Here is a 23743-nt window from a genome sequence, read left to right on the forward strand (position 1 = left end):
AATGACAGCTTTGCTTGTCAAGTTTTATCTTGAGAGTTTGAACCTTGTTGCCTGGCAATTGGGCACAATGCCTGACACATATGCTTAATAAATTCTAGTTGACTACCATTGTAAGGGGGAGGAAATGTGTGTGTGTGTGTGTACATATATACACAAAATAAATAGGTAGTTTTAGGGGAAAGGGCATTAGATCTGGGGAGGGGGCTTAAGAAAAGGTTTTGGATAAAATCTGACAATTGAGCTGAGTTGTGAGGAAAGCAGGTGTTCTGAGATGCAGAAGTGAGGTGGGAGTGCCTCGCAGATATGGGAGAGAGCCACTGTAAAGACATGAACATAGGAGATGGTTGTGCAGAGATGGAACACTGGATGTGAAGAAGAACAAGTAAGCCAGGATGGCTGGAGAAAAATATGTTAAGTTGACTGGAAAAGTAAGGAAGGAGCCAGGTTGCATAGGGCTTCAAATGACAAACAGTTCAGTTTGTATTTTATCTTAGAGGAAATGGGGAACTATTGGAGTTTATTGTGTTTGGGAGGCTGACATGGTCAGCCCTAAACTTTAGGAAAATCATTTGGGCAACTATGTGGAGGATGGTTTGGACTACAGAGAGGTTTGACGTAGGGAGGCCAAATAGGTTATTTTCTTGTTTTCTTTTTCTTTCTTTTTTTTAATTTATGGAATAAAACAAGCATTTCCATAACATAGTATACTAAAAAAGATGATTGCACACGAAACTGTACATCTATGTGGTCAACTTGCTATTCCTTTTAAATATATAATAGTTATGTAATTTTTTTTCCTCCCCCTCCGTGGCTACCATTAGATACAAATATGTATATATGTAAAATCATTCTATAACTACACTTCTATTTATCAGTTCTTTCTCTAGATGCAGGTAGCATCTTCCTTCATATGTCCCTTATAGTTAATTTGGGTATTTATAATAGTCAAAATGACTTATTTGCTCAAACTGTTCTTAAAACAATATTGCTGTTGCTGTATGCAGCATTTTCTTGGTTCTGCTTATTTTGCTTTTCATTATTTCGGGCAAAATAGGCTATTTTAAAGTATGGGCAAGAGGTGATGAGCACCTGAACTGGGGTAGTGGTTGTATTCAGTAAGTGAAGAAAAAGAACTGTATATGAGAGATGTTGTTATGATAAAAGTGGTAAGATTTGGCAACTGACTGGATATATGGGAGTAAGTGAAAATGAGGATTCATGGATGACTGGAAAGAAGATTGTACCTTTGACAATAATGGTGAAATTCAGAAGATGGAAAGATAATGAATTCTATTTTGAACATACTGAATTAGAGATGTCTATTGGATTTCTAGTTTGAACAATCCATTCAACAGTTAGAGCAACTCACGAGAGCTCAGGAGAGAGATCAGGTGAAATATATAGATCTGAGAGACATTTGTATAGCTATGATAATTGAATCATGGGAAAGGATGAGATCACTAAGTGAAAGAGTACAGAGAGAAAAAAGAGGAGTGCGCAGAACTGCACGCTGGGAGTACACTCACAGCTAGTGATGAGCCAGCAAAGGAAACTGAGGTGTGGGCAGACAGGTAGCAGATGAACTGGGAAAGAACAATGCCAGAAAAACACAGAGAAGAGACTACATAGAAGGAAAGAGAGGGTGATCAACGAGAGTCAAATGCTACAAGGAGGTTAAGAAGGATGAGAACTAAGAAAAAAGGTCATTAGAATTGGAAATTAAGAGATCAATGGTTACTTTAGAGAGAGTAGTTCCAGTTAAATGATGTACTCAAAGGTAGATTGCAGAGACTTTAGAAGAGTGAGAAGAGAGGAATTGTGGAGCTTTTTTTCCAAGGAGTTTTAGAAAGAAAGTAGAGATGTAGTTTAGGGGCAGCTAGGTGGTTCAGTGGATAGAAGGCCAGACCTGGAGTCAGAAAGACTTATCTCCTTGAGTTCAAATCTGACCTTAGAAGCTTCCTAGTTGTGTGACTCTAGGCAAGTCACTTAATCCTGTTTGCCTCAGTTTTCTCATCTGTAAAATGAGCTGGAGAAGGAAATGGCCAACCACTCCAGTATCTTTGCCAAGAAAGCCCCAAATGGGATCATGAAGGGGCCGACATGATTGAAACCACTCAACAATAACAACAAATGACCAAGTTGTCTCTCCTGATAGAAAGTAAACTTCTTGAGGGCAGAAATTGTTTTGATTTTATCTTTGTAGTGCCAGTGGCTGAAATATAGTAGATACTTAATAAATGCTTGTTGAAAGATTAATATCTGAAGAATGAGTCTTTCTATAAAATCTCTGACAAATGGTCATCTAGTATTTGTTTGAAGGTCTCACAAAACAGGCTCTCTGAGATAGCCAATTCCACTTTTTTTCATAGTTCTAAATGTTAGGAAGTTTTATTTATGTTAAGCTGAAGTCTGCCATTTGCAACTTTTATGCATTACTTCTCATTTGGCACTCTGGAATCAAGCAAATGAAGTCTAATTCTCTTACATGACAGCCCTTCAAACATAGCACTTGATGATGGGGTGGGAAGGGAAAGAGGAGAAAGGAATAAAGATTTATCAGTGCCTATTAGGCTTATTATATGCTAAGCATTTTACAGATATTATCTCATTTGATAGCTAGCTTGTCCCATTCAAAGTGTTCTCTCCTCTTGGCTAAATATAAGCAATTTCTTTCAACCAATCCTTATATGACATGGTTGCAATTTCCCTAATCATCTTGGTCACCTTCCTAAGGAGAATTTCTAGCTTGTCAATGTTTTTCCTAAAATATGGCAACTAAAATTTAACACTATGTTCCAGGTATGAGCTGACCAGGGCCAACTATGGCGGAACTACCGCCTAGATAATTTTAATACCATACTTCTATTAATGTAGAACAAAGGTAATTTAGCTTTTGGGGCTGTCATATCACATTGTTGACTCATTGAGTTTGCAGTTCACTAAAATTTACCTTTATCCTCCCCTATAACTGTGCTATGGATTTTTTTAACCAATGTATAAGACTTTACATTTATCCTATTCAATTATAAATAAGCATTTATTTATCCCTATTCAATTTCATCTTAATAAATTTGGTTCATTATTACAGTCTGAGATATTTTTTTGAGACTGATTTGGTAGTCCAATACATTATCCATTCCTCCAAGTTGCATTTAATCTGAAAATTTGATAAATCTGACATTCATACCTCCAACAAATCGCTGAAAAAAGATAATGAGGCCAAATGACAGTTCACTAGAGTTCTCTATTCAAGTTCACATCAATACATTAATCAATCATGTTTGGGGTCTGGTTTTTCAAGGCATTCCAAAGCTACCTTATTATCCTGTCATTCAATCTATATCTCTCTGTCTTGTCTTGGCTATCATGAGAAATTTTGTCAAACATTTTGTTAATGATCTTCAACTCAAATAATCCCATCAAAAAGCAAAGGGCAACTCTTTTTAAATCCTCGTTTTATTTTATTTTTTATTTAATTTAGTTTTCAGTTCCAAATTCTCTGCCTCCTTTTCCCCTCTCCCACTTACTAAGAAGGCAAGAAAAACAAAATCAATTACAAATATGTGTAATCATTCAAAACCAATTTCTGAGTTAAAGAAAAAGAGAGGAAGAAAGAAAGAGAAAAGAAAAACTATGCTAGAATCTGCACTCTGAGTTCATCAGTTCTCTATCTGGAGGTGGATATAGGGTGTTTTATCATGAGTCTTTTGGAATTATAATTGGTCATTGTGTTTCTCTTCTCAGGTTTTTCTGAAACCATCCTTTTCATCATTTCTTGAAGCACAATAGTATTACATCACATTCAAATACCATAACTTGTTCTGTTATTGTGTTTTTGGGGGGAAGATAAGGCAATTGGGATTAAGTGACTTGTCCAGAGTCACACAGTTATTGAGCGTTATATGTCTGAGGCTGGATTTGAACTCAAGTCCTCCTGACTCCAGGGCCAGGGCTCTATCCACTGTACCACCTAGCTGCTCTCTGTTATCATTTAATTGTTTTTCAGTTGTATCTGACTCTTCATGTCCCCATTCTATGCAAAAATACTGGAGTGGTTTGCCATTTCCATCTCCAGCTCATTTCATGGAAGAGGAAATTAAGGCAAACAGGGTAAATTAACTTGCCCAGGGTCATACAATTAGTAAGTGTCTGAGGTCAGATTTGAATTCAGGAAGATCAGTCTTCCTGACTCTAGTCCTGGCACTCTATTCACTGTGCCATTTAGTTGCCCTATAATTTTTTCATCCATCCCCCAATTAATGGTTGTCCCCTCAGTCTCCAAATTTTTGCCACCACAAAAAAGAATTGTTGTACGTATGGGTCCTTTTCATCCTTCTTGTTTAATCTCTTTGAAGTGTAGACCTAGTAGTGGTATCACTGGGTCAAAGGGTATGCATAGTTTTGGAGGCATAGCTCCAAACTGCTTTCCAGAATGGTTGGACTAATCAAAGTTCCATCAACAATGCATTAGTGTACATTTCCCCCCATATCCCCTCCAGCATTTGTAATTTTCCTTTTTTGTCATCTTAGCCAATCTGATTGGTATCAGTTGGTACCTCAAAGTTGTTTTAATTTCCATTTTTCTAGCAATTAGTGTTTTATAGAATTTTTCATGTGGCTATTGATAGCTTTGATTTCTTCCTCTGAAAATTGACTATTCATACCCTTTGACCATTTATCATTTGTGGAATGGCTCAAAGAACACTATTCTTTTCTCCTTGCCACATTGCTTCATTACAGTTTTTTGATCAGTTAACTAAAGTAGATATTTCTAATTGTTGAGAAAAATCAAATATCCTTTTTTGGTATATGATGAGTAAGGGATGAATTGAGAAGGTTTGTTGACTTATGGAGGGGGAAAGGGAATAAGAATTTACATCATGCCTACTGTGTATCAGGCTTTATAAATATTATCTCTGATTTTCACAACAACCCTGTGGGCTATGTGCTGTTATTATCCTCATTTTACAGCTGAGACTTACAAAGATTCAGTATACAGATAATTCAATATTTATGTGGACTCTTGCAGTTGGAGGACATTTACTGCCATCCAAAGTATTGTTATTGCTGATGTTTTTAATTATTTAGACTTTTATGAGCTGTGCTCATGGCTTGACAAATCTTTATTAGGTCCTTTTGGCTTTGGCTAGTTGTATCTAGGATAATAGATTTAGAGCTGGAAAGGAAGTTTTAAGTCCAGTGGTGTCTCAGAGAGATGAAGTGAGTTGCCTAGGGTCACACAACTAGTATCTGAAACAGAATTTGAACTTGGGTCCTGCCCTATCTAGTACTGGGGACTTCTAATGTGGATTCTTTTTTTTTTTTTGCCACTCATATACACTCCATTTTATTGGACAATTACCAAGAAAAACCACCCATATTTGGCACAAGAATGCCAATTTATTATTTTTTTGGACAGAAACACAAAATATCCCTGCAGGGGGTCACATTGCACAATTGAAACAATCAACATTTTATTGAAATACTAGACTCCAGCACCACATACCCCCTTAATAGTTTAGAAAGTACTTTGCATTACTATTAGATATACACCTAAATCCATATTTAATAAAATACCATTTCAAATATTACAAGCCTGACATGGATTCTACTGTTAGTCTTTCTATAGGGGGCCACATAGCATTAGTACAAATTAAAAAGTATGTTACATAAATCCTTTACTTCGGTGGATTTCCTTCTTTTTTTCTTCTGCTTTGGCTTCTGCTGCTGCTCCTCCTCTTCCTTCTTCTTCCTTTTTTTTCCTCCTCCTTTCTTCTCCTCATCTTTCTCTTTCTTCCGCTTCCTCCTTGTTCTTCTTCATTTTCTTCCTCCTCTTTTCCTCTTCCTCCTTTCCCTTTTCTTCCATCCTTCTCTTCTTCTTTTCCCTTCACCCCTTCTTCTTCTATTTCATTAATATAAGGAATACCAGTGTAGAACTTCCTATTAAAAAAAAAGCAGATGATGTCTCTAAAATTCATAGGCTTAGACAAAGGTTCTTAACCTGGAAATTTGTGAACTTGAAAAAAATATTTTTTGATAGTTGTATTTCAGTACAATTGACTTCCTTTGTAAGCTAGTTACAAAAGAAGACAATGGAATTATCTTTATTTTAGTACGTATTAAAGTATGATTCATAGGCTTCATTAGATCGCCAAAGGGGTCCATGACACATGGAGGTTAAAAGCCCCTTTGAGCAATCTAATTGAGGCATTGAGATATTAAGTGACCTGTATAGGGTCACATAGCCAGTGGGTGTTTTCTTGATTACAAGGCCAGCTCTTGTCCATTCTAACACATAGTTCACTCTCAGGGCCTGCCTCTCACTGGATGCTACACCGTAAATGAGATAGTTCCAGCTACTTTACCCCAACAGGCAGCTAGGGGGTTCAGTGGATAGAGTGACTTGTCTAGAATCAGGAAGAATCATCTCCCTGAGTTCAAATCCTTAACCAGCTGTGTGACCCTGGGCAGGTCACATAACCCTGTTTGCCTCAGTTCCTTATCTGTAAAAAATGAGTAGAAGAAGGAAATGGCAAAGCATGCTAGTATCTTTGGCAAGAAAACCCCAGATGGGATCACAAAGGGTCAGAAGTGACTGAAATGATTTAACAAAAAACAGGATGCTAGAGTAATTACTTTTTTCTCATCTTTTTCTTTCTTCAGTGGGAAAGATTGCTTTGACAAGCTGCCTGACACTCAAGACCTGAGTCCAGATATGACCTCACAGAATAGTCTTCTGTTTTCTTCTTTAAAGCAAAAGTTGTTTATATCTATTTTTAAAATAGGTAGATATAGGGGAAAGATACAGAAGGTTTGGAGTCAACTCCAGGAGGACAGAAGTGCTAATATGTTGCTGCATGTAGATGATATCCACTACTAAAGAAACATGACCTCAGGCTGGCTTAAAGTAAGAAGAGGCAGTATCATGTCTTTTCTATTAAACAAACAAAAACAAAACACCCTAAGTCCAAAATATTGAAGCAGTTAAGCAAATATCCTCTTGCCTAGGGAAGTAAATATTTATTCCAAGCAAATCAAGAACACTGATTTAATTTATTGGATTACCTCTCTGAATTTGGGAGGTAGGGTGGCTGGTAAAATAACATTTGTGGACTGGCAGAATTTTGGTACTTACTTGAGGGGCTGTGTTAAAGCTCTGATCAATTCTTTCTAGAGAGAGCAGCAGCATAGTGTTCCAGTTCTTAGAAACTAGATTGTTTAACCACCATCCCTGAAGTTTTCCTGGGGAGAAATTTCACGTCTTTGAAATGATTAAAGCCATTTATGCTGTTGCTGCTGTTGTTTGATGCTTACTAAGTACCCACAGACAGGGCTGGACTACCTCCCCCAATTAGGCTGGGCAAATTCCTATCATGGCAGGCCATCAGGAAGAATACACACACTTTCTGGAAAAAGTATGGGTTATTCCATAGTTCACCAGGCAGAGGAGGCCCAGTTGCTGGAAGGGCTTGTTCAACAAAATATGCTAGACATTATTTTCAATTTATACACAGCAGAATCTGACTATGACGCTGGGATCCCATTATACCCAATTGCGAAATTAATTTCCTGGTAGGTCTTCATTTTCAGGGATCATTCAAAAGGGAAAAGAAAATTGCCCTTTGATTTTAGAGTTGTTATTTATCCAGAAATGAACTTAAGGTTTTTGTCATTATAGTTGTTGTTTTTCTGTAAAGTCAAAGTTAAGTTTTAGAAGGGGAAAAGAATTCACACATTTTCATATGTTTGAAAAACAGTCAAACTCAAGATTGAGTAAACCCTGCACGGGGAAGTTGGCTGGAATAGGGTAAAGTTAGAGACATCTGGATATGAATTTTTCATGGGAATATTTTAGAAAACGTAAAGTTAAATGTGATACTTTTTTCTTTTTCTTTAATTTTTTTCAACTTAAAAGCATTTATTTTCTTTCCCTCCTACAGTGTTCTGCCATGGTGGTGATGGTGGCGGCATCAAGCCCTGTAACAAGTATGCATGGGAAAACAAAACAATTTCCCACAGTGGCCATATCCAAAAATTTACATCTCATTCTGTACCCTGATTCTATCACTCTCTGTCAGGAGGTGGGTAGCATTCTTCCTTATCAGTCCTGTAGAATTATGGCTAGTCATGTCATTCATTGGAGTTTTTTAGTCTTTCAAAATTGTTCATTTTTATAATATAGATATTACATAAAAAATTATCCTCATGGTCTGCTCACTTTACTCTGTATCAGTTCATACAAGTCTTCCCAGGTTTCTCTGAAACCATCCCTTTCAACATTTCTCACGACACAGAAATATTCCATTACATACATACACCATAATTTGTTCAGCTAACTGATGGATATTCCCTTAATTTTTAGTTCTTTGCCACTACAAAAAGAGTTGCTTTAAATATTTTTGTAAGCCTCTTTCCTCTTCCTTTGATAGTTTTGGGTAGAGATCTAGTATTAGTTATTAGTGGGTCAAAGGGTATATATGCACAATTTAGTGACTTTTGGGGCATAGTTCCAAATTGCTTTCCAGAAGGGCTGACCCAATTCATGGCCACACCAACAGTGCAGTAATGAGCCTATTTCTCTGCAGCCCCTCCAACATTTGTCTCCTCCCTTCCTTCCTTCCTTCCTTCCCTCTCTTCTTTCTTTCTTTCTTTCTTTCTTTCTTTCTTTCTTTCTTTCTTTCTTTCTTTCTTTCTTCTTTCTTTCTTTCTTTCTTTCTCTTTCTTTCTTTCTTTCTTTCTTTCTTTCTTTCTTCCTTCCTTCCTTCCTTCTTCCTTCCTTCCTTCCTTCCTTCCTTCCTTCCTTCCTTCCTTCCTTCCTTCCTTCCTTCCTTCCTTCCTTCCTTCCTTCCTTCCTTCCTTCCTTCCTTCTTTCTTCTTTCTTCTTTCTTCTTCCTTCTTTCTTTCTTTCTTTCTTCTTCTTTCTTTCTCTCTCTCTTCTCTCTTTCTTTCTTTCTTCTCTCTCTCTCTCTTTCTTTCTTTCTTCCTTTCTTTCTCTCTTTCTCTCTCTTTCTATCTCTCTTCCTTTCTCCTTTCTTCCTTTCTCTCTTTCTTTCTCACTTTATGTTCTTCTTTAGAGATAATCTAGTCTAATCCCTTCCTTTCACAGAAATAGAAACTGAGGCCCTTTTAAAGCCTATAGTTGGCTGAGCAGAACCAAGAGAATACTGTATACAACAACAGCAATATTGTTTTAAGAATGACTTTGAACAAATAAATTATTTTTTCTGTTATAAATACCCAAATTAACTATAAGGACATATGAAGAAAGATGCTATCAGCATCCAGAGAAAGAATTGATAAATAGAAATACATATAGAATCATTTTACATATATTTACCTGTTTGTGTCTGATGGTAGCCATCTTTAGGGTGGGGAAAAGAAAAAAAAAGAAAAACCATTTACATGATAATTTTGTTGTACATTTGAAAGGAATAGCAAGTTGTGCATTGTAGATTGCAGTTGTATGTATACTTTTTTTTTATTGTACTATGTTATAAAAATGCTTATTTTATTCCATAATTTAAAAATAAAATTAAAAAATCTAAAAAATTCTTCATTTTTTGAGCCTAGTTCTAGCCTCCGGGGTTAAAGTGAATAACTAAAACCCTTGCTCTTTATGAAAACCTTTTAAATACCTGAAGGCAGTTACCCTATTATCCTTTAGTCTTCTCTCCTCCAAGTTAAACAACTCTTTTTTCTTCAAGCCAATTTTTTTTGGTGAGGTAATCAGGGTTGAGTGACTTGTCCAGGGTCACACAGCTAGGAAGTATCAAGTATCTGAAGCCGAATTTGAACTCAGGTCCTCCTGACTCCAGGGCCTGTGCTCTATCCACTGTGCCACCTAGCTGCCCCTTAAGCCTTGCACAGTATAAATTCTATGACCATCCTGGAAACTCTTCAGTTTCTTAAAATGTACTGAAGTAATCACAATAATTTCAGAAGTATTTTGACTAGGGCAGAGTACAGTAGTACTACTATTATTTTTTATTTCCAGATGTGTATCTGTTGGTACATTAGCTGTTTTGGCTGCCATATTACACTCTTAACTCATAATGAACTCATAATTCATTAAAACTCACAGATTTTTTTTTTCAGATTAATTTCCTTCTAGCCACTCCCCATTTTGTAGGTATGAAGTTGATGTTTTTAGCCTAAGCATGTCTTTATATTTATCCCAATTAAATATTTCCTACTTTGCTTCAACCTGATATGCCAGCCCTTTATGATTTTTAAAATTTTGATTCTGTCATCCAGTATATAAGTCACCCCTCCAAGCTTTGTGTCATCTGCAAATTTGGTAGGTATTCTACCTTTGCCTTTATTGAAATCACTGATAAAAATGTTTAGCAGCACAGAACCTAGGAGAGGTTCCTGAGACACTCCTTTGGAGACCTCTTTCTAAGTTGACATTTAACTATTAATGATCACCTTTTAGGTCCCACTCTCTGGGTTCTGGATCCCCCTGTTTGTGCTGTTGTCTAGCTCACGTCTTTCCATCTTTTCCACAAGAATAGCATGAGAAACTATGTCACGTACTTTGCTCAAATCTAGATTCCAATCTACCAGTAGTAACATATCTACAAAGGTCCATGAACAAATCATTTTGGGAGTTCCTTCTAATGATGTGGATCATAATCCATTCATGCCTGTCTATCTAGGGTAACTTTTGTCCATGTCCATCCAAAAGTTGTCACAAAGGGTCCATACTTCCCTTATGGTGTGAGATGGGTAGTAAGGTTAGTAACCCCATCAAAATAAAGGAAATAAGTATAATTGATTGTGAACTGTTCTTGATGAAGTCAACTTTTGTAGAAGTTCATTAACCACCTCTTTAATAATAAATTCTAGAATCTTGTCAGGAATGGAAAGCAAGCTCATTGTCCTGTGATTTTCATACCATATTTTCCCTCATTTTGAAATTGATACATTTGTCCCTCTCTAATTCCATGACAACTCTCTTGTTCTCAATAATCTTTGAAAGATCACTTACAGGGGCTCAGTAACCCTATATACTACTTATTTCAATAGCATGGTCTGTAGTTCAACTGGTCCAGGAGAGGTGAACTAATGAAAGGCAACCAAGTGCTTTCTCACTGTAATACTTTTAAAACTTATGGGAGGAAAGTATGACAGCAATTCTCTTACTAGCTTCATATGTATTTTGGGTATCAACTCTTTTTTAGCCATATTTATTCTTGTCATTTCCAGTACCCTTTCTTTGATCTTCCTCTTTTCTACTACTAGAAAACCAGAACCCTTTTCTTATTTCTAGCTTTCCTATCAGTCCTGGCTTATTCTAATATTATTCTTAAAACACTGTGCTGTGCTTTTGTGTTTATCTTCTGTAATCTTCCCCTGCTTCTATCTTCTTTACATGCATTTCACAAATTTGAATTGGTTGGTGGTTCCCTGTGAACTTCCATTGATGCAGTTTAGGGGTTCAGAAGTCCTGGGACTGCAAAATCACAACATGTGGGTCCTGTCTGAAAGAATTCAACCCAAGCCTTCTTTCAGCCAAAGACAAGGTCTTTAGAACATCCGTCATACTGGGCAGACTCTTAAGGAGTCTGAACATTAATAAGCTATAGGCTAGATTATAAGAATCTAAGCATCTTAATGGAGACAAGGTGGACCTTATATACAGAAAGATGGTGGGAGGGACCTAGGAGTGGCCAATAAACTGAGGTGAACAGAACTCCTGGGACCTGGACCTCATGGCCAAGGGAGAATGCAGCCTAGCTAGGATTAAGGTTGGGAAGAGGAAGGAAGGTCAGGCTAGAGGAGATTGGGTGTAGCCGCAATGAAAGGCCAGTTGATGGGATTATAGCCTCAGGTGAATGCCAGAGATTTGGCCAAGTAGGAAAGTCCAGGGTTTTTCCTTTCTGGGATCTAGATCCCCATCACCATCAGTCTCTGTCAATAACTTCCCTTTATTTTACTTAATAGAATTATTTCTTCGTGTGTCTTCAAAGTTTCATTTTTGATTGCTCCCCATCTTTCCTTGGCTGACTTCCTCTATAAGATTGTATTAATGAAACTTTAAGCTTAAAGATTTAATTTCAAAAGTAGTTTTTATTTTTTTTTAATATTTCTATTAGGAACTTAAATGAACAAAAACAAAAAGGGGAAACTATGAAGGTATATTTAGAACTATTTATAATAAAATAAAATTTCACTAACGAATAATACAATACATTGAATTGGTTGGTATTCCATTTATTTTCCCTTTTAAGCTCTTTATTCATTTACATTTATCTACATAAAGTATTTTTTTTGTTGAAGTCAACATATTTGTGACTTAAATCTGCTTTCTTTTTTCTCATCTATGTATTTTATGCAACTTTCCATATTCCTTTCTAATATATTTGCTATTTTAATTGTATAATAATATTCCATTATATTGACGCATCACAATTTATTCAGCTAAAAAGTAATTTTCCTAAGCATGCTAGCATAATTAAGTTCCTAACCTTTTACATAATGGACCAGACACTGTTCAGTGAGGAAGTTACCTCCAGAAGTTTGGCCCTTTAGGGGAGACATAAGATCTTGTAGACTACAGGCAGCAGGAATTCATTACTTACTCCCTGAAGATCTGAAAAAGTTCATAGCTTTGAAAACAGAGTTGCAGATTTATCTGATTGGATTTGGTTCATTGCTTATACAATTAAAAACATATCCTCTGGGTCCTTGGGATGCTGTATTTTTTTAAAGATGCAATTTCATTTAAAAGCAATTTTCAGGTGAAAAAAGTCTCAATTGCTACAATATTTGATCACAGAATTCATTACAAAGTATAATAATACATGTAATATGGTCCCCACAACCATCATCTCAGTTAGGTGCTATTTTTAATCCTCATTTTGTGGGGATTCCACCTCACTCCCATCCCATCATTTTACAGATAAGAAAATTGAGTCCCAGAGTAGTTAATTATAAGTGACAGAAACAGGACTTGAACCTAGATCTTCCAATACAAAAGTCAGTATTCCTTCCACCAAAACAAACAGAAGCTTGAGATTAGTCACTGTCTTAGGGAAAAGAATAAAGATGGTGACTAATAATTGTCATTTCACTGATGTCAGAAACTCCTACATGAATTATATCCCAGTGCAGGTCAGCACCTTCTCTTTAGTTTAGTCTTAGAGAATTGTCTAGAGCACTGAGAGGTGAAATAATCTTCCCAGGGTCATACCATTAGGAGTTTACTCATCTTCTTGAACTGGAGTTCAGCTTAAACTCATCTTCTTGGCTTGAGTTCAGTCTTCCATCCATTACACCAATGGTTCCAAAGTGTAGTCCAGAATTCCCTAGAATCTCCAAGATTCTTTCAGAGGGCCCTTGAGGTCAAAACTATTTTTGTAATAATTCTAAGATGTTTTAATTTCAATTATAGTACATTTAAATACACATAATTTATATAAACAAAGTTCTTTGGAGTCTTTAATGATATTTAAGAGTGTAAAGAGGTCCTAAGACCTCTGTAAGAGGACCATGCTCACCCAATGGAAAGAGCCCTTTGTTTGGAAGTCAGAAGACCTCAGTTCTATAATCTCAGTATTATGACCTTAATTGCTGTAGGACTTTGGATAACTTCCTATGTTAAATTCTCTGGGCCTCAATTTCTATCTCTGTGAAATGAAGGGATTAGACTAGATTATCTCCAAAGTTGCTTCTAGCTCTGGAGTTTTTTGATTCTGGCTTATCTACCAAGAGCCAATCATAATTTATAGCACTTTATATATTAAAAGTCTAATGTAATATAGCTGTCCAATAAAGTTGTCTACTAATATCACTGTTAGGCATATATGACTTTGAATTTATTTTAAAGCATTTCAACAGGTGGAATAATATTCAAACTGCTATGCAACATGTATTTCTTGACCTTTGTTTCATTTAAAATTTGTAGCATAAACTGAACTATGTCCTTTTTTTCCAATCTAAATATATTCTTGAATTAGCTGATGTAGCATTTCACCACCTTGTGCTTGCTGGTTACAAGTTAAACATTTTTAGATGCATTATTAAGTCTTTTAGGTGATGGAATGCCACTAATAAATGACTGTGCTTACCTGTTTACCTGTGGTACCTAAGCCCTAGGGTCTAACAAGTGGCTTTCCTTCCTTGAATTCTATTTTCCTCTCCTATGAGTAATTAATACCTTCTGTCACTTAGCAATTTTTATTACCTGTTTGTCAATCTAGTACCAAAGGCTCCTATCACAGGTAGGCACCCCTCTCTGAATGCTCTCCCAGATTCAAGGAATGGATACTTGTGGATATGGATGAGGATCTACTTAAAACCATAGAGACAGTGTAACATAATGGATAGCATAATGGACTTGGAGTCAGAGAAACCTGGGTTAAAATAACTCCTCTGACATTTACCACTTCTTACTTTTTGTCGTTGTTGAGTCATTTCAATCTCAATCTTTGTGACCCCATTTTGATGTTTTCTTGGAAAAGATATTCGAGTGGTTTGCTGTTTCTTTCTCTAGCTCATTTTAAAGATGAGGAAACTGAGGCAAACAGGGTTAAGTGACTTGCCCAGGATCACCTAGTTAATGAGTATCTGAGACCCTGAGTCCCAGCCCAGCGCTCTGACCACTACACCACCTAGCTTCTCTATTAGCTCTTTATTTCTCAACAATTCAGTTTCTTTCTCTGAAAAATGAGAATAAGGAATATTTCTAATGCCTGTAGTACTTATCTCATTGGACAATTGTGAGAGTCTAATGAGATAACATTTGTAAACTACTTTTCAAAACAAAGTGCCATATAAATGTCTATTGTTATAGACATTTGTTATTATTTTGTTATTCTTATATACATTTATTATTATATTGTTATTGTTATTCGTATGGGTCATAAGCCCTCACTTGTGTATTTCTTTTACCAGTTAACCAGAGGATACATTAATTCAAATGAAGATATTAAATTAAACACACAACGAGAAAAATGATAAGAAAGATTTTCCTCATAATGCAATGTTATACTTTACCATAGGTTACCCTGCTACTTCTGGGGAAGAGACATACCTAGAACATATGTTTCAAGAACATGTGTAGGGGCAGCTAGATGGCGCAGTAGATAGAGCACTGGCCTTGGATTCAGGAGGACCTGAGTTCAAATCCAGCCTCAGACACATAACACTTATGAGCTGTGTGACCCTGGGCAAGTCACTTAACCCCATTACTTAACCAAAAAAAAAAAAAAGAACATGTGTGTAAGCAGGGCAAATTATGTTGCCAGGAGTCAGAGGCACTAATATGCTCCAGTGATAGCATGGTGCAAACTGCTTTCTCTGGTGAACTGGGTTCCTCCTCTTCCTTCTTCTCTCTGCTCTGCTGAGCTCTTTAGCATGTGAGCAGATTTTTTTGCTCTTTGCTGGTCTTTGGGCCCTATAGGATCTCAAGGGGAGGGGTGTGTCAAATCTTCAGTTTGATGGTCCCAGTTTGAGCTCTTTTTTGATTTCAACCCTCCGGCCACCTGCACTCAGCCAATAAGTCAGAAAGGCCCTTAGGCATTTTAAAATCTGTCTTTTGAGTTGCTTTTCTCCTGCTACACCTTAATCTAAAAAAAAAAATTTTTTCTGCCTTATGCTCTGAAATTCCCTTTAACTCACTTCATGACCCTGGATATATTAGCTTAAGAGTCATTTATCTAAGCCATTCATTTGTCTAACTGTGATGGTGCTAGTTACAACTGTGATAAAGGAACTGTTTTCAACTCCATCATGCCTTTGGTAGTCATGCAAAGCAGTTCAGGAAAACTGAAAAGGGCCAGGTGGTGAGTGCGGGTGACTTTTTTTTTTTTACTAGTCTTGCCTTTTTTAGGTGTCACTGCCAGCAATAAAATTACCCGTCTCCTCACAAGTAGTGCCTTTCTCTTTTTTAATAGTCACAGTTAGAATTCTTAATAATTATTCATAATGTCTCAAATTATATAGTTCCTTAAAGGTTAAAAAGTACTTACCTTGCAACAATTCTTTGAGGTAGGTAGTACATGTATTATTATTCTCATTTTACAAATTAAGAAATTGAAGCTCAGCTCTGAGGGGTGAGCAACTTGCCTAGGGTGGCACACGTAGCACATTTCCATGCTGGGATGCAAACCTACATCTCTGGCCCCTTCTGGATACACCAGGCTGCTTCTCTCATTGTGCTTACAAAGCCCATGAGGGACGTGGTGGTAGAAAGCACTAACAACCAGGGGCAAAACAAGGGTCTTGTGCTTGAGGGCAGCACCAAAGCTGAGCCTTAAAGGGAGTTAAGAATTATAAGAGATGAAGGTGAGGAGGGCAAGTAAGAAACAAAAGAGGAAGATGGAACAGCAAGTAGACCTGTTTGGATGGAACACAGTGTATAAAAAGGAATAAAATGAAATCAGTTTGGAAAGATGGGGCAGAGCCATATTATGATGAGCTTTAAGTGCCATTTAAATGAGTTTGAATTTTATCAAAAGGCAGTAGGGAGTCTTTGAACTTTCTGGAGAAAGGAAGTGATATAGTCAGACATGAGTTTTAGGAACATCAATTTGGCATCTGTGTAGAAGATGGAATGGAGAGGGGAAAGACTGAAAGTAAGAAGGCCATGTAAGAATTATTACGATATATTAATAAAAAATAAGTACTTCAGAAATATCTTTTCTAAATCTGATGGATTTTGGGTTGTTGTTTTTTTTTCTTTCAGTGAGGCAGTTGGGGTCAAGTGATTTGCCCAGAGTCACACAGCTAGTAAGTGTCATGTGTCTGAGGTTGGATTTGAACTCAGATATTCCTGACTCCAAGGCTGGAGATCTATCCACTGTGCCTCCTAGCTGCCCCTAAATCTGATGTATTTAATGTGCCCAATCACCTTTTAACTCTATTCTCCATTCTTCCTATTAAACTTCAAGAAGCACTAATAGCATTTCTCTAGTATATTTCTTAGAACTAAGAAAATCTGTGGAATTAATTCCCCTAGAATTAAGCTAAATTAAGTTGTTCAGTATCTTCAGATAGAAATTTAAAAATCGAAATGAATGCAGTTTAATTTCTTGGCTGCGTCTTCACACTAAAGAAGATTGCTTAATAGGAATGCTGTGCCAAAAATGTTTAACATAAGAAAGAAATTTATGCCATCCTTAATGTCACAATCATCTGAGACCTATTGGAGAAGAAAATAATTTTCATTGGATGGCAGAAGGAGAAAAGCACAACTTTCAAATTAGGCTATTTAAGATTGGATGTAAGACCTATAACACGAGAAAAGCCAATTCAGAATAGGAGTAATCCTAAGAGTAAGTTTATGGGACTATAGATTGATGTGACTGTTTTCTCAGCCAGCATTTCCTTGGGAGGTGGAAACTAGCCTAGAATACACCATAGGGGGAAAAGTGGGAAAGTAACAAAAGCACATTTCTGAACAAGCTAAAAAGATTAAATTTAAGGAAGCTTAAGACATAACAATGGAAAACTATAGAAGGTGGCAAGCATTGTCAATTCTAATTATGCTGTTAGGTGATTTTTCAAGTAATTTTTTTCAGGGTATGAATGTACTTTCTATATGTGGGGTAGATATTTTTTATATATTTTTTGAGAAATGTCTCAGACTCAAAAACTCAGATGAATTTGTAATCTCATTCATTCTGGAGATCATTCCAATGATGCAGATTTCACCCCATCAATGCTTGCCCATTCAGTGCTTTTCTTGGCCTTGGTTTCCCAAAAATTTGCCATGGTGGATCCATCCAATGTGCTGGAGGCTTTCTTTGATTTCTTTGTATATAGGATTACATTTAGTTTGCTGGGTAGGTTACCCTTTCTTGTAAGATCAGATCCTTTGCGTTCTAGAATATATATTCCAAGCTCTTCACCTCTTTATAGCTGTGGTTGCTAAATCATCTGTGATCCTGCCTGTGGCTCTTTGACACTTGAATTCTTTCTTTCTGACTGCTTGCAATATTTTTTTCCTTGACCTGGAAATTCTGGATTTTGGCTATAATATTCCTGAGATTTTCCATTTTGGGGTCTCAGGAGGTAACCAGTGGATTCATTTAATCTCTGCTTTGTCCTATGGTTGCAAGATATCTGGACATATTTTTTTTTTGTGATTTCTTGCATAATATCTATGTTCTCTTTTTTATTATGACTTTCAGGTAGACCAACTATTTTTTTTTGGGGGGGTGAGGCAATTGGAGTTAAGTGACTTGCCCAGGTCACAGTTGTCACAGTGTCACAGTAAGTATCAAGTATCTGGTTTGAGAACAGATTTTAACTCAGGTTCTCCTGACTGCAGGGCCAGTGTTGTATTCACTGTGCCACCTAGCTGCCCCTAGATCAATGATTCTTAAACTGTTTCTCCTTGACTTTTTTTTTAAGATCAGTTGTTTTTCCTATGAGATATTTAATATTTTCTTCTATTTCTTTCAGTCTTTTGAATTGTTTTTATTATTTCTTGATATCTCATGGAGTCATTAGCTTCCATTTGGTCAATTCAAATTTTCAATGACTTATTTACTTGTTAGGATTTGTATCTCTTTTCCTAAGCTGTTAATTTTCTTTTCATTCTTTTTTCCCCTTAGCTCTTGCTTCTTTTCTATTTTTTTCCTCTATCATGCTCATTTTAAAAATAATTTTTTAGCTTTTTTAAAAAACTCTTGCTTTAATTCTTCTAGGAATTCTTACTGGACTCATATCCAAGCTGCATTTCTCTTTGAGGCTTTGCTTGTAGATATTTTAAAGCTGTGTGCTACAGTTACCCAAAAATAACACTCAGAGATTTTCTAGGTATAAAGTGAAAGATTTATTACATTCTTCGTGAGAAGTGGGCGTCTGCTTCGCTGGCAGTCTGAGCGAAGCGAGGCGAGGTACAAAGGTCAGGACAAAGGTTATATAGTCCCTAACGCAGAGACACCCACCCACCACAGGCTGCAAATTCCCATTGGACAGGAATTTCAGCCTTACAATCTAAAACGCTAAAATCTACCCTAGAAACAAGGAATCTCATTATAATACTACCAATCCTAGCTATTTTATCCTTATTTAGCATTAGCCATTACCTAATACTAATGTAACAGTACAGATCATGTGTTTTCTAGGAACTTGAAACTTGGGCCTATTCAGGCTAGAGTAACCAACCTTGAGTTTGTAACAGTATACAAAACTGTTACACTCAATCCATCTGAGAGATCTCACACTGTTTACATTGTCTCACTCAAAGTCATTCTCTTCATCTGTGTTTGTGTGCCTGTTAACATAATAGCCCTTAATCATGGAATTCTTTCTTTGTTGCTCATTCTTTCAGTCTATTTCTTGACTTTTGACTTTATATTAGTATTGAGCTCTCTGCAATTTAGGAGTGGGAAATATCTGACCTGAGCTTTTGTCCTTTTATATATTTCTTTACATCTTTTGTCAGCTCAGGTGAAGTCTGGTCACTGTCCTCCTTGTCTGAGCTCTAAATTCCTGACCCAAATTTGAGTCTGTCCTTGGTTGGGAGTTTCAGACACTGCTATTAGCTTGCTGAGAAGCTCTGCAGGTTTGGAGCAGCTGAACTGCTGACTCTCCTTTGATCTGGGACTCCTCCTTGGTTATTACCCTGCAGTATTACATGCTGGGCTAAAGGCTAGAACTGAGAAACTGCTCTGCTCCTGGGATCAGAGCCACAAAGCTACATTTCTGAAGCATGTACCTAGATCAGTACACAGCTATGGTTCACACTTATAAGTGCTCCTTTTGTTCTGGATCTGTGAACTGGAACTGGGTAAAGGGGAACAGAACTGACAGATGGCATTTATTTCTATACCCTATGCTTGTTTAGGGATCCTCTGGGATCTCTTTCTGAACCAGTGCATCCTGTCCTGGTACCCTGTCTCAGTCCCCTGTCAGTCCCTGTCTATGCTAGTGCTCTATATTGATTAGCTTGCTTTTGGCTAGATGCTAGCCTTACTCTCTGCAGACCTCTCTGTCTCCCTAACCTTCCCTTGGCTGAAAAAAAAATGACTCATGCTGACTTTTTCTTGCATTTCCCAATTAGAATTCAGTCTGATACATTTTCTAGATAACTGTGGAGAAGAAAGTCGGGAGCTAGGCTCTACTACTGCTCATTCTGTCATCTTGACTCCTCTTTTTTTTAATTTCTTTGGACTAGTAGAATAGTCTCTCTGTCTACATGTCATCCTTTACTCTTGCCATGTGATCAGCTCACCCATCTCTTTCTCTCATATAATTCCTTGAAGATATCCTTTGCTCCTGTTCTTTCTCAGAGTGTGGTGTTGGGTATATATTGTAGCCTTCTCATACCTATCATGTGCTTCTCTATTATCTTATGTCTGATATTCATCTTTAGTTCTGAGTAGGCAGTACTGTTCCACATCTTACATCTCAGTAAAATGTTGGTATTGAAAAGATAAAAGAAAGACAATAATTTTTTGAAATTAAAAACAAAAACACAATTAAAAAGAAAAGAAAAGAAAATACAGAACTCTCTTTCCATGGAATGCTCAAAGTCAATAAAAGAGCTTTGCTATTTCCTGAAGGTAATCTAGCACACTTTTTTCCTCCTTTTCAGCTGTGGGATCACTTCTTTGTAACATACAGATATACATATGCTAGCTAAGCTCTATAGGGTGTCTATCCAAATACATGTTGAAATCTGGGTGAGAGACATTCTTCAGAGACTTAGTTTTCCTATGTGATTGGACAGACCAATTTCCTCTGAATGATTCTATTTAGCAAAAGTAAGGGGCCATTTAAGGAGCAGAATGCTATGGAGTGTTTTCTTGTAGTTTGGCTGGAAAAGCTGAGACACTAACAGTCAGTTTAAGACTAAAAGAACAATTATGTGAATCTGGTCCAACCCAACCCATCTCTGCATAGGATGGCTAAAGTTCTAGTTTCTTTCTGTTTATTCCACTTAGTCATGCCTCTCCCTTTCACCTCAGACTTGTCTATTTTGGTCTATTTTGTAATAGACAAGATGATCATTTCCGTGTACCCAATGATGTCTGTGTTCCTGGGCCTACTAATAGCTCGGTTTGAGTAACTCTGGACTATGAAGTGTACTTCATGCGTTATTCTACTTGACAGATTTGTATTTTCTTCTATTTGTTGTTACTCATATACTTGTCTCCTCAGTCATTTTCACAGGCTTTTTTCCCCTTCAGACTGGTGTTGACACTTTTAGCTCATTCCAGTGATGATTAATTAAAAAAAGCTGAACTTAGACACCTCAAGTAGTTTACAAAACATGTTGCTTAATAGATGGAATGATGGCAGGGAATCATCTTTAAATGTCATACATTTTAGACGTAGCCAAAAACTACTAAACAGCTGGAAATGCCAAATAAATATGACACATTGAGCAGTGTCTAATTATTTACTCTGCATAGGTATAGTCACCCTTTTAGGCCACTAGTAGTCCATGTAGAATGAGAGGATTTTAGAGGTAGAAGGGACATTAGAAGTCCTTAGTCCAATCTCCTTGTTTTACAAGTGAGGAAACTGGGGTCCAAAGAGCTGACTTGTTTTCACATACCTAATAGGTTCACATAGCTAATAAGAACCTGAAGCAGGACTGGAACTCAGATTCTTTGACTTTTACTCTTGGACTCTTTTGCCTTCAACATGTGGCCCCAGGTTCTGGGAAGATATGGATTAGTGTCACTTTGGGGGGGTGGCCTTTTGACTTGTTTTGCCTACACCTAAAGTTTCTTTTGGAAAATTCCTAAATATAGCTCATTAAAAATTAGGTCCTCATAGATATGGATAAAAGGGTCCCTAGCTCCCATTTGAGCACCCAGAGTAACAAATACTTATGCTTGTACTTATACTTATAACAATATTTATACTTTGGCATAGGGCAGCCTTTATTTCACCCCATAGAGGGAATTTAGAGAAGATGATGAAATTATGGGGTCCAATAAACAAAGCATAAAAGACTTAGAATGGCCAATAAATAATTGAACTTGGGCTTGTTAAAGAGATAGTCCCCTAGTAGTCCTGCTTTTGTCCCAGGAAAATATACAGGTCTTCAGCCTTATACTGTAAACACTTGGCTTCCCCCTGAAAGGAACAATGACCTTGGTGGTGCCAAAGGGGCAACCTCATTCCCATTGACCTTACATTGTCTGAATATTGTGTTGTACAGTAGAAGGTAAAGTTCAGGTTTTTTACTCCACCATGTAGTAACAGTCTCTTATTGCTCTTTTAGCTCCAGGGGCAGGTGAAAGATTCTCTTCTCCCCAACCGGCTGTTGCTGCCCAGGAGCTGTTTCTTTTCTTGGTAGAAGCTAGATTCCAGAACTCTCCAAAAATTTGACATTGTTCAGGAAATCCCTTGCTATCTATTCAGAAATCTGGACTCCAATGACTTGGCATCCAGGGACTCTCACCACATGGATGATAGCACTTGTGATTCTCATGTGCTTCTGCCATAGGAAGGCCATTAATAGGTCATAGGTAAGGGGAGGCTATATGCTGTCAATCAGATGGAACCAGCCTCTAACCCACGGATGGCAGGAGCCAAACAGAGCAGGCTAGAGACAGGAGAATCAGGAATAAACAGAAGTTAAATTTCAAAGTGAGGGAAATCGCTTGCAAGCAAGGACACATGTGCCAGAAACCCCTGCTTTAGTGTAGGCAGATCTCCATGCTTATACCTATGGCTGTGCAGTGAGCTGTAACCCTGACAATGAGGGGTAACAGCAATGATGAGACGGGTTTGATTTATCACAAGACTTCATGACCAGAACATGAGTACTTGTCCAAGCTCATCAGGTGCTTGTTGGAGCTCAGAGAACACCTGGTGCTGAATAATTATATGATTTTGCCAGAGGGTGAGACCATCCAGAGGTGAGTGCAAAGGATTGTTGTTATGCCAAGTTCAGGGCACAGCCTGCTTGCTGGGCCTTACCTCTGGAAAACAGGGTGTCTCCTAATATCATGACAAGCATATAGTAGCTTATCCCCACCTGGCGTCTAGGTTCACTCTTATCCGTTCTCCAAAAAGAGAGAAAAGATTGGCTCTGACGTGGATCCCTGTTTTTATGAGTCTACCACAAAAGAGTGGCTGTATCTCACAACAGTCTGAGCCAATCAGTTTGTCTACAATTGATCTACACTGAGTTGAATATGTGCAATGAACATGTCCACAGCCTTTACAGGAAGATAAAAGCAAAGGCTCAGCCTATAGGCTCGCTGAATTGATCAAGGAAATCGTAACAAACTCCTCATGCTAGCTACGACACTGCAAGCTAAAGAACAACAAGAGGCTAAGTTACTACATGGTGGAGTAAAAAACCTGAACTTTACCCTCTACTACAAAAACACGATATCCAGACAATGTAAGGTCAATGGGAATGAGGTTGCCCCTTTGGCATCATCAAGGTCATTTTTCCTTCCCGGAGGAAGCCAAGCCTTTACAGTAGCACCATAAGGCCGAAGACCTGTATATTTTCCTGGGATAAAAGCAGAACTCAGTGGAATACTAGGGGACTATCTCTTCAACAAGCCCAAGTTCAATTATTTATTGGCCATTCTGAGTCTTTTGTGCTTTGTTTATTGGATCCCATAATTCCGTCGTCTTCTCTAAATTCCCTCTATGGGGTGAAATAAAGGCTGCCCTATGCTAAAGTAGAAGTATTGTTCTAAGTAGTGACTACAACACTACTGCTTCATACTGGACTGACTAGACTTCTGGTTTACTGAATACAGCTCCAAGAGAGTAGTTTACTGAAAAACTGGGACCAAATAAGATTAGAAGC

Source organism: Phascolarctos cinereus, unplaced genomic scaffold (assembly GCF_003287225.1).
Source record: "Phascolarctos cinereus isolate Bilbo 61053 unplaced genomic scaffold, phaCin_HiC Scaffold_3;HRSCAF=262, whole genome shotgun sequence".
In the NCBI taxonomy this organism is placed as follows: Eukaryota; Metazoa; Chordata; class Mammalia; order Diprotodontia; family Phascolarctidae; genus Phascolarctos; species Phascolarctos cinereus.